Source organism: Equus przewalskii, unplaced genomic scaffold (genome assembly GCF_037783145.1).
Source record: "Equus przewalskii isolate Varuska unplaced genomic scaffold, EquPr2 ChrUn-7, whole genome shotgun sequence".
Lineage (NCBI taxonomy): Eukaryota > Metazoa > Chordata > Mammalia > Perissodactyla > Equidae > Equus > Equus przewalskii.
The window spans coordinates 436045-448145 of NW_027228755.1; the positions used below are offsets into that span (position 1 = coordinate 436045).

The following is a 12101-nucleotide window of genomic DNA, read 5'->3' on the forward strand; positions in this document are numbered from 1 at the left end:
CTGCCTACAAGAAACCTGTTTTACATGTAATTATACAAATAGGTTAAAAATGAAGTTAGGAAAAAGATATACCATATTAATAAAAAGAATTCTGGAGTGCCTATATTACTATCAGACAAAGTAGATTTTACAACCAAGAATATTACCAGAGATAAAGAAGGTCATTACACAATGATGAGTCAAGTCAAGAAGACATCATAATGCTAAATGTTTAGGCATCTGATAACAGCTTCGAAGTGCACGAAGCAAAAGCTGATCAAACTGGAAGGGAAATCAACATATGCACAATTACAGTTGGGCGGTTTAACATCCCTCTCTCAATAAGTGATAGAACATGGAGACAGAAAACCAGCACGGACACAGAAGACTCAACAATACTATTAACCACTTTGACCTAATTAACATTTATGGAACACTCTACAGAACAAAAACAGAATACACACTCTTTTAAAGTGTGCATGGAACGTTTACCAAAGCAGACCATATTCTGAGCCAATAAACAATGCTCAACAAATTTACAACTATTAAAATAATACAAAGTGTATTCTTTGAAAGTAAATTAGAATTAATTAAATTACGGAATTAAATTAGAAATATATTCGGAAAATCTTCAGATATTTGGATATTAAATAATAGCTTTAAACAACATATAGGTTAAAGAAGAAATAATGCAGGAAATTAGAAAGTATTTTGAACTAAATAAAAATGTAAATACAACAAAACAAAATTTATGGGATGCAATTAAAGCAGTGCATAGAGGGAAACTGGTAGCACTAAAATGCCTATATCAGAAATGAAGAAGGGTCTCAAATCAATAGTTTCAGCTTTTATTTTTAAAAGCTGGGAAAAGAAGAGCAAACTAGATCCAAAGTAAAAGGAAAAAAGAAATCAATGAAAAGATCAATAAAATTGATAAACCTCTATCCTCACTAACCAGTAAAGAGAGGGAAGACAAATTATCAAAGACAGAAATGAGAAAGGTGACATAACTACAGATCTTGTAGGTGTTAAGAGATTAATAAGGGAAAATTATGAATGACTTTATGCCAATAAATTCAACAACTCTGATGAAATGAATAAACTCCTTGAAAAACACAAGACTACCAAAGTTCATTCAATATGAAACACATAACCTGAATAAGCCTATGTCTATCAAAGAAATTGAATCTGTAGTTAAAAATCTTCCCCTAAATGTCAGATGAGTGCATCTAATTGGTAAAACCTAATTTACATACAAAACCTTAGCTGCAAAGAAGTTTGAGAAATGCAGTTTTGACCTTTCCAGACTCTTCCATAAAAGAAGACATTAAAGAAGGAGGATTTAGCAAGCCAATACATAGTATCCACCACTCTGAATTTTGGTTTGGTTTGGTTTGGTTATTTTTGGTGAGGAAGACTGAGTCTGAGCTAACAATAATGCCAATCTTCCTCTTTTTGCTTGAGCAAGATTGTTGCTGAGCTAACATCCATGCCAGTTTTCCTCTATTTTATATATGGGATGCCACCACAGCATGGTTTGATGAGCGGTGTGTAGGCCCGTGCCCAGGGTCTGAACCTGAAAGCCCTGGGCCACCAAAATGGAGTAAGCGAACTTAACCAGTACTTAACTATGCCACTGGGCTGGCCCCAACCACTTTGCATTTTGGATGAAGTGGTTTTTTCCTAGATTCTAATAATTCAGAAAAGAGAAAATGGTATCTGTTCAAAGAAAAATATTTCTCCTCCACTTTGAAAAACTCTTGAGTGAACTGCAATTGATCAATAGATTTTGGAGCAAGAAAGTCAACACAGATCAAGAGAGCTAATAATGGATCAATAGATCCCAGGAGTCTGAGGAGCGGAGTTCCCCAAATAGTCTCCAAAAAGTTAGATACACAGAGTCAGGAAGATGCGCAGGAAAGGAAACCCATGCGTTAAGATTTTAGCTATTGTTTGGATGTAATGACTAAGAGTAAAAATTTGGGGAAAGTACGCATAGGTATTATTATCAGATTCATATGCCATCTGTTGTCTTAATGTTGTTTCACACTATTTCACGTAAATTTAAATTATTATCATATTTCATCACACTAAGATGCCATCAACTGTAAGTATACCAAGATGTTAGGTACCACTAGGAAAGGAAAAATGCTGCCAAATAAACTATAACACAATATTTGTATCATTTCATGTCTTAACTTTTATTTTTAAGATTCTTTTAAACTTTTTTACAATTAAATATTAATCATATATCATTCTTCTGAATAAATAAAAGAAAAATTAAAGAGAAATAAATTGGTTAAGGATTCTCAAAACTTCATAAAATTGTAATTCCTCAAAATCAACTTCAATAGGTCTAAGTCATTTTATTCAATGATTCCTCACTGTTCTATGGTTTGCCTGTAACAGGGACTGCTAGTTGCCTCCCCAAATTCATTAGTAACAAAACCTGATATTTAGCTAGACACACTATCACCAAAGTAATACTACATATCCCAGCCTCACTTGCACAGTGACTACTTACCAAGAAGCAGCAGAACGGTTGCACTGGTTGTCTTACTTCTGAGAATTCACTTTAAAAGTGGGAAGAAGGGAGGCGTCCTTCCCTTCCACCATCCTGCTATCCAGGAAGCTATCAGGATGGATAAAACATTAGCATTTCATGTTGAAGCATGACAGTAACAGAATGAGCTGGAAGAAGCCTGGGTCCCTATTAACTTCGTGGAGCTACCTTCGAATGCAGATCTCTGGACTTCTATTATGTGAGAGAGAAATAAACTTTTATTTGGTTTCAGCCCCTGTTATTTGAGCTCTTTCTGCCTGAAGCAACTACACCTAGTCCTAATTAATGCCTGCTTCCAGTTTTTTGCCACTACAAAATACGTACATAACCACACACATAAGTCAAGAGCTGCCACAATCATTCTTGTATACAAATCCTCACATTCTGGTGCTTTTATTTTAACAAAATACAGTCCCAAGAGTAGGATTTCTGAGTTGAGAGGTGTCTGAATTCTCCATGTGAAGAGTTTTTGTCAAATAGCTTTCCAAAAAGCTGTTTTACAAAATCATATCATTCTCCTTCATTGCTACCAATTTAAGTTAGAATGGATATCTCATTTTTACTTTAATTTGCATCTCCATGACTACTAATGAGGGTGATTATATTTTCTTATTAGTCATTTTGGATTTGCCCTTTACAAGTTATCTATCCAGTCTTTGCCCATTTACCGTTTGAATGTTGAACTTTTTCTTATAAATTTGTAAGGGACTTTTTTCATTATTAATATTCACTAACTCTAACTGTAATTTGCAATACAGATATTTTCCCCAATCTACAATTGATTTATGCCATCTATTATCATCCAAAATTTTTATTTTTTTAACATCTACATATTTTACTTTATAGTTTCTGAGTCCCTATTTTGATAAAAAAAATCTTCAAAACCTGAGTCTTTAATATATCTGGAATTTATTTATATTTATGCTACGAGGTAGAGTTCCAGTATTATTCTTTTCTAGATGGATAGCCAGCACACTAACTAATTATTCTTTTGCAGTGATATGAAATGACATCGCCTATATAGATTTATTCCAATGTATATGGAGATCTGTTTCTTACCTTTCTATCTCCTCCTCTATTCAACAATTTGTCAATTTTATTACCATAGTATTTTTTCTTAGCTTTCTATTTATTTTATATTTATTGAAGTATATTTGACATATAACATCGTATAAATTTAAGGTGTATAAGATGTTCATTTGATGCATTTATGTATTGTAATATGATTGCTATTGTAATGATAATTAGCACCTCTATCACATAACATAATTATCATTCTTTTTAGTGATTAGAATAATTAAAATCTAGTCTCTTAGCAAGTTTGATGATTCTAATATAACATTGTTGTCTATAATCACTATACTGTACATTACATCTCTAGGACTGATTTACTACTTGTTGCAAGTCTGCACCCTTAATCAACGTCTGTCCTATCCCCCACCCTCCATTACCACTGTATTTTCATAACAGTGGCTCTGGGTTTTATACTATTTAGTAGAGCAAATCCCATATCCCCACCATTATATTTTTTTTCATATTTTTTTATTTTAAAACTACTTAGAATTTCATTTAACTTACACATCTTGAGGGTTAATTGATATTTCATTATATTAAATCTTCTAAACCAAGAATACAGTACATCTTTTCATTAATTCAGAATATGCCTTTTGTCCTTCAGAGGACTCTATAGTTTTCTTCATTTGGGGTCTGTACCATTCTTGTGAAATTTATTCCTAACTATTTTATGTTTTTGTCACTTTTTTGAGTGGACTATTTACTCCCATTTCCATTTCTAGTTTGTTACTGCTAATAGAATAGTTTTCATATATTTATCTTTTCTACATGTCAAAATTCCCTGTCAAATTCAAGTGTTCTCTGTTTTTTCAAATACGGTTGCTTGGGTTTCTACACAGTTATATCATCTCTGAAAAGAGCTAAATTTAACTCTTCTTTTCACATGTGTAGGAGGCACAGGGTCCCTTTGCCTTAGAAGTTGGGTTTCAGGCCCAACAGAAGGGTGCTTTTGCTTGGGTTTCCAAAGGCTGCAAAGTCAGTAGGATATCTCAACTGTCACATCTCTGTATAGCTCACCTGGTCTAGGCTTATGCCGCTAATTACATTATCTGTGTTAGGTTCCCCTTGATCCTGGGAGTGAGAAACAAGCTCCATTTCCTGCCTCTCCTTTACCAGTTTGAGTACTTTGAAAGTCTGAAAAGCAAAACAGAACATTCAATTTTGCATCTGTCAAAAATTGTCCACCAAAAGTCAGATTCACAATTTTTAGTTGAAATTTCTCCAGTCTACTGTCCTTCTTTCACCAAGATGTTAAACTGATGTTGCTATGATAGCTGTGGTTACTGTTATTGGCGTTTAGAATCTGAAATTCAGGCCATATATGCAATTTTCCACTTTCCTCCATTTCCAGTTATTTTTCTGGAACTAAAAGAAATTAATCTTCTCAGCAAGTTCTAACAAGGCTGTTTTACTCTCGGTTTCTTCCAACTACCAGCTACTATATGTCCACTTATGGACTACAAATCATTCTGTAGTCATCTTTTAAACTAAGCTCATTATAATCCACAGGAATTTCAGAAGTCAGCATTAAATTCTAAGTGCATCTCAAGACTTCAAATGAGTTTTCAAATACAGTCACAGCAGGTGTCTCCAAATACCTTGGCTCCAGTGCTAAGAGTTATAATTTATCCAGGAGGCAGATAATTCTTAGCAATTCCACATAAATCCCACAAGTAATAGATGTAAATCTTAGACTATAAATTCAATGTGAAAGAAATATCACTTTCTTTATTTTCTATTAATTAACCTAATTTCTAACACTAGCATCATTCTACTCTGTGGTAGAGAAAATATAACCTTAGTTTTTCCTGGTTTCTGCCCCTAGTCTCTGGAGTTCTAACTAATACTGTAGCCCCTGGTGCTCGTTCATTAAACCTCACAGATTATTGCTACACTGTCCACATCGCTTCCTGCACAGCCTCTTCAGATCTGGTGTCCTGTCTGGTATTTCTGTGCCACAATTATGAGTATAGGAGTCTTGTTAAAGACCTCATCATCTGCTGCCCAGTAGAGCCACATAGTCACTCTCTCTGGGATCTTGCCACCTCCCTGGTGGTGCTGCTGGAGAAAAGGGGGCAAGCTCCATCTCCTCTTAGAACACACAAACACCTCTGCCCCCAGTAGAAAAATCTTGTTCTAGTCTGGAAAAGCTCTTTCCTGTTTCCTGTTTTGTCAAGACTTTCTGTGTATGCTTTGATATCTTATCTCCACTAAACATTTGGAAAAATAATCTAGAATGACTGGGAAGATATTTGTATTCTATCCTGCCACATTCTTCCCATGGGGCAAAGAGAAATGTGAGTATCTTACATGGATAAGGGGAATGAAAATTTCAAGGAAATGAATAAAGCCATATGTTAAAATATCAAAATATTATCCAGCTACATAACTTCAGGATTTTTCAAAAGATGCATCAAAAACTAAATAATAGGGGCTGGCCCCGTGGCTGAGTGGTTAAGTTCGCGCGCTCCACTGCAGGCGGCCCAGGGTTTCGTTAGTTTGAATCCTGGGTGCAGACATGGCACTGCTCATCAAACCACGCTGAGGCGGCGTCCCACATGCTACAACTAGAAGGACCCACAACGAAGAATATACAACTATGTACTGGGGGGTTTTGTGGAGAAAAAGGAAAAAAATAAAATATTTAAAAAATAAATAAATAAAAAATAAAAATAATAAAAATAATAAAAAAAAAACTAAATAATAAATACATTAAGAAAAGCCGAACCTTACAAAATGAAAATGGCTTAGTTCCCAGGTTAGTGGCCAATCTCCAATGTCACTTAATTCAAAAAAAGCATGAGAACCATGAGTACCAATCACTGAGACCCTCACGTGCCCCCTTCCCCACTAGGAAAAGGCAAAAATGTTTGTATTTATCTTCTCCATAAAAAAAAAAGTAAAGGGGACCCCAAGAGCATCTACTGCCCCAGGCAAGAGCCAAGAATCCATAGTATTACTAAAGTATCAACTGCTGCAGAGAAATGAATGAGAGAAAATAGGATTTTTTCCCAAAAAATTTAAGTACTTTCAAAAATACATAATTTTTATGAGATTCCAATGATCCTTTAGCAGCTTGTTCTAAAGAGTCCTTTGCTTTGTTTTTTTGTTTACTTTTTTCTTTTCTGTCTTTTGTTTTCATTTGCAAATTGGATTCTTTTTATCTCTGCAGAAGAGGTTTTTGGTAAGAGTTATCTGACTCCTTTTGTTTCCACTGACGGACCTTGTCTAACAGCTCTTTAATATTGCCCTATCTAGAATGTATATTGACACCGAGGTGTTTATTTTAATTATCTGTCTCCGCGTCCTCCTACTCCCACCACTACCTTCAGGCCTCCAACCCCTAAAATGTCTTTTTCACAAACAAGGCCTCTAGTTGGTTTTCATTGCTGCCAAGTAGATGAAGGAAGTTGTCCATGTTGGCTCTATATTCTGAAAACAAGCCATTAAAGATAAAAGGTACTAGCAGCACCAAATCTCGTTTGATAATGGAAATCTGTAACTATTCCAATGAAACCTAGAATCATCCCCTGCCTGTCCACCTGGAGGTAATTTTCAAATCACATCACAGGGAGGGAGAACCCAAGCAGAGCATATCAGTCTCACTAATTTGGGGAGGCAGAGATCAAAGTTCAAAGAGTCTCAGTGACCCATCTAAAATGTCAAGAGGTCTAACATACCTGCAATTGGAGTTCCAACTTCAAGAAGCTAAACAAACCTTAAGTATTTCTCACACACACACACGCGCGTGCACACACACACACACACAGGAGCACATTAAAATCAAGTTTCTAAATGAGAGAAAGAAACAAGATAAAGAAAACATTTCTAAAGCAACCAGAATAGGATACCTCATATATATGGCGGAAATGAGAATAAGCACACATCTCTTGTCAGCAACAATGCAAACCAGAAGGCAGTGGAACAACATCATTAAGGTGCTTAAAAAATTATCAAACCAGAATGCTATATCCAGCAAATATCTTTCAAAAATGAAGGTAAAATAAAGGCTATTTCAGAAAATAAAAGCTGGTGAATTTATTGCCAACCGATCTGCATTATAAAGAAATTATAAAGAAATATTTCTGCATTATAAAGAAATATGAAAGGAATTTCTTCTGGCTGAAGGAGAAAGACACTAGATGAAACACTGGATCTACAGAAAAGAATGAAGAGTGCTAGAAATGGTAAATACACCAGTAAATATTCAAGAATGTTCTTATTTTGTAATTTATTTTAAAGACAAACAAAAACAATGACCATGTATTGCACAGTTAAATTCATAACTAAAAATAAAATGTCTGCCAACAATATACAAAGAATAGGAGGGCAGAAATGGAACCATATTGTGCATGGTTCTTATGGTATATGTGAAGTGGTATCATGTTATTTAAAGGCAGTCTGTGATACATTAAAAAAATATTATAAATCCTAGAGCAACCACTAAAAAAACAAAACTTTTAAAGAAGCATACGCAATAAGCCACTAGCAGAGATGAAATAGAATCCTAAAAAGGAAAAAGAATAGATGGGACAAATAGAAAATGGAGGTCAAGACAGTAGACTTAACTCATACCAAAAATTACATTAAAGTTAAATTTAATACATGTAAATGGTCAAAACACTCTAATTAAAAAGCAGAAATTGTCATATAGGATAAAAAGGCAAAACCCAACTATTTGCTGTTTACAGAAAACACACTCTAAGAATAAACACACATATGGGTTAAAAGTAGAAGATGGAAGAAGATATAACAAGCAAATCCCAATAGTAAGAAAGCAAGAGGGTCCAGCCCCATGGCCGAGAGGTTGAGTTGATGTGCTCCACTTCAGTGGCCCAGGGTTTTGCTGGTTCAGATCCTGGGCATGGACATGGCACTGCTCATCAGGCCATGCTGAGGTGGTGTCCCACATAACACAACCAGAAGGCACTCACCACTAGAATATACAACTATGTACTGGGGCTTGGGGAAAAGAAGAAGAAAAAAAATAAAGAAGATTGGCAACAGATGTTAGCCCAGGTGCCAATCTTTAAAACAACAAAAAAAGAAAGAAAGAAAGAGTGGCTATTTTAATGTCAGATAAAGTAGACTTCTGGATAAGAAATATCAGAAATAAAAAGGGGTATTTAATAATGATAAAAGAGTCAATTCATCGAGAAATCATAATCTTAAATGTGCATGCACTAATGATAGAACTTCAAAATACATGAAGCAAAAACTGACAGAAATGAAAGGGAAATAGATAAATCCAAAATTATAGTTGAAGAGATCAATTCTTCTATCTCAGCAAGTAACAGAGCAAGTAGACAAGCATATAGAAGATTTGAAGGACGATCTCAACTAACAACCTAATTGACATTTATAGGACAGTCCACCCAACAACAGCGGAATACACATCCTTCTCAAGCACACATGGAACATTCACCAACATCAGCTACACGCTAGGCCTAAAACAAATCTCAGTAGATTTTAAAAGATTGAAATCACACAGAGTATGTTTTCTGACCACAAGGTAATCAAATTAAAAATTAATAACAGAAGATATATGGAAAATCTCCAAATATTTTGAAATTAAACAACACATTTTTAAATAACCCATGGGTCAAAAAGTTCAACATGCTTACTATTCAACCCAGCAATTCCACTCTTAGGTTTACCCAAGATAAATAAAAACATCTGTGCACAAAAAGACTTGCACATGAATGATCATAGCAGTCTTATTCCTAACAACCCAAAAGTATAAATAACCAAATTTGCATCAACTGGTTAATGGATAATTGTGGTATGTCCATACAACAAAATACTACACAAAAATGAAAAGGAATGAACTACTGATACACACAACAACAATCATGTCAAGTGACAAACAAGCACAATTCCATTTATATAAAATTCTTAAATTGGTGAAACTAATCTATATAGACAGAAAGCAGTTCAGTGCTTGCCTGAGGCCAGGGGTTGGGACATTGTTAACAGAGTGACAAGAGGGACTTTGGGAGAACTGGAAGGTTTCTTTTCAGAAGACAAAAAGGTAGTTACATGAGTGTATATATTCATTAAAATTCATTGAACTGTACACTTAAATTAAGAGCATTTTTATATGTAAATTATATCTCAATCATGTTTATTATATTTTAAAAAGTGTTGAGAAACACTAATAAAAATTTTAGGAAGGTATGGTCAAGAGAGAAATATGTTAGTTCTTGATGGCTCAGAGAAGTTTTCATTAAAGCTACATCTTGAAGAGTAAGATGTCAACATGTAGGGAGGTGAACAGGAAAGAATGGAGCATCTGTGGAATAATAAGTGGAAGATAGGTTACCACTGGAGTATAATAATTACAAATGCCCACCTAAGGATTCTGGCCTTATCAGGCAGGCAAGGGAGAGCCAGGGAAGATTTATGAAAGGAAATGACATGTGTGCTTAGGAAGAGTAATATAGCAATGTTGTGTAGCACGAACTGGAGAAAGAAAAGATCCTGCCACAGCCTAAGGGAAAGGTAAGGAGGGTGTGAACACAGATAGGAACAATTAGCTGCAGAGAGACTCAAGGGTGCAGAAACCAGATGGCAGGAGAGGGTGCAGGTGAGGAAGCAGCAGCCACATGTGCCCATCACATGTGGGAGAGGTTTTTCAGAAAAGGGGGAAAACACTATTGTACCTCAAAAGGGAAACAGGGTTCAGCATAGGATTTTTGTTGGCATCTTTTTTTTCAAACTTCACGGGCTATCTATGAACACTAGAATGTCAAGGAGACTAGGAGACTGTGAATGGTGAGACACTGAGCTATACCAGAAAAGCCCAAATGGAAGCGTCTGGCTTAGCAGAGATAGACATTTCCTCTGCAGATGAACATGAGCAGAAAACCACCCTTTGAGCCACGAAGGAGGAAAGATGAAGGAATCGTTACTGGATAATCCTAGTTTTCACAAAAAAATGGGAAAGATGGCTATCTTCAGGGTGTAAAGCAGGGGGACAAAAATATGGAAGCACCCCATAGGGATGGTTCAGTAAAACCAGTAAAAGAAAAACACAAGTCTTGAGAGGAGCCAGCCAGAGTTAAGTAAAAGAAGGTGAAGAGGGTAAAGCCTTTTCTATCACTGTATCTCAGAGCAGGACCATGCAGAAAGTGAGGGAGGACAAGGAACACAGAAGACAAAGGAAAATCTAAGGGACAAGAGAGTCTGGGAAGTGGGACACAGGAGTGGAAAGATATGTGTGACCTGAGAATAGAGGCCAGGCCCAGGAGGAGTCCAGAAGAGCCAGGGTTGAGCCCTTCACAGAACAAACAGAAAATAATAGACCAACAGAAAGTTTGTGTGAGCCAGTCCCAGTTTACATCTGTCCTGGCTTAACTATTAAAAGCACCCCTCTTAATTACACCCTAAGCAACAGAAGCCCCAGTGAATGAGAGGAGCAGATGCATTAACAGTGGGACAGGTAACAACTCCTGAGGATGGTTTTGGCAAAGAATCAATTCTAAGCTCTTGGAGGAAGAGCTACACCACACGTGGATCGATTCCACATTATAGACTTACAAGCAAAAGTAAATTCAAGTAATAGCTTTGAAAAGTCCACAGATTCCTGTGTCTAGTCAAAAGTAGGCACGTGTATCCACGCGAGTCCAATCAGGAAACAGAAATAACACAATCAACTAAACAGAGGAAGTTTAATTATTAAACTATAATAGGAAAATAACCCTAAGATCTAAGAAAACTCTACATGGAACTCTAAGGCTAAAGACGAATACCCAAGGAAGAACAAACTTGGAAGGCTAACAACCCCTCCCCAAGGCTGGAATGCAGACCTCATTGGAGAAGGTGTAGTTTAGCCTCTTGGGTAGCAGAGAATTTTGCTGGTTCATTCAAGCCAGAGCTGGTCTGCAGTCACTGAACAAGCTGGAAGCAACCCTCCAGACCTCAGGTGGGGGCTTGCAGAGAGAGTGGGGCTCAGGGGAAACCTCTGGGCGACAGGTGGACTAACCACAGTTACTACCAACCACTAACACTGACTTCTGCAAGGGTCTGCAGAGGGGATGCGGTGCTGGGAGGGGCAGGAATCGTTTGCAGCGCCAGTTTCCATATCAAGAGGCCCATGAGAACGTTATTGCCAGGCTGAGGCTGCAACGTCACCAAGTGTCCATAAGCTCTGGGCATGTGGCTGGGGCAGCACACCACAGGATGCCTTTGCACCCATTCTGCTGACCCACCATTCCATAGCTGGAAACTGCAGGAGATCCCCTTCCTCCAGCAGCGTCTCTCCAGGGCCCTCCACTGAAAAAGCATAATACTGTGCTACTTTAAAGCAGAAATTAGAGGAATTCCATCCGTTATCACTGAGCATATAATGAAGGATGAATTTGGAGCTGAGTGGCAATAAATTGATAATCAGCATGGCACTCAATAAGAAACACCATATTCATAAAGACAATATTAACACATTCTAAAATGAATTCTCAAGATTTTCTGAGATGTTTTGAACTGA

The 12101-nt window shown here is 36.6% G+C and overlaps 1 protein-coding gene across 1 annotated transcript in view; it reads right to left on the reverse strand.

The window, feature by feature from the left end:
• LOC103541334 (T-cell surface glycoprotein CD1a-like) overlaps positions 1 to 12101 on the reverse strand; it is a 546159-nt gene that overhangs the window by 58670 nt on the left and 475388 nt on the right. The window lies entirely within an intron of this gene.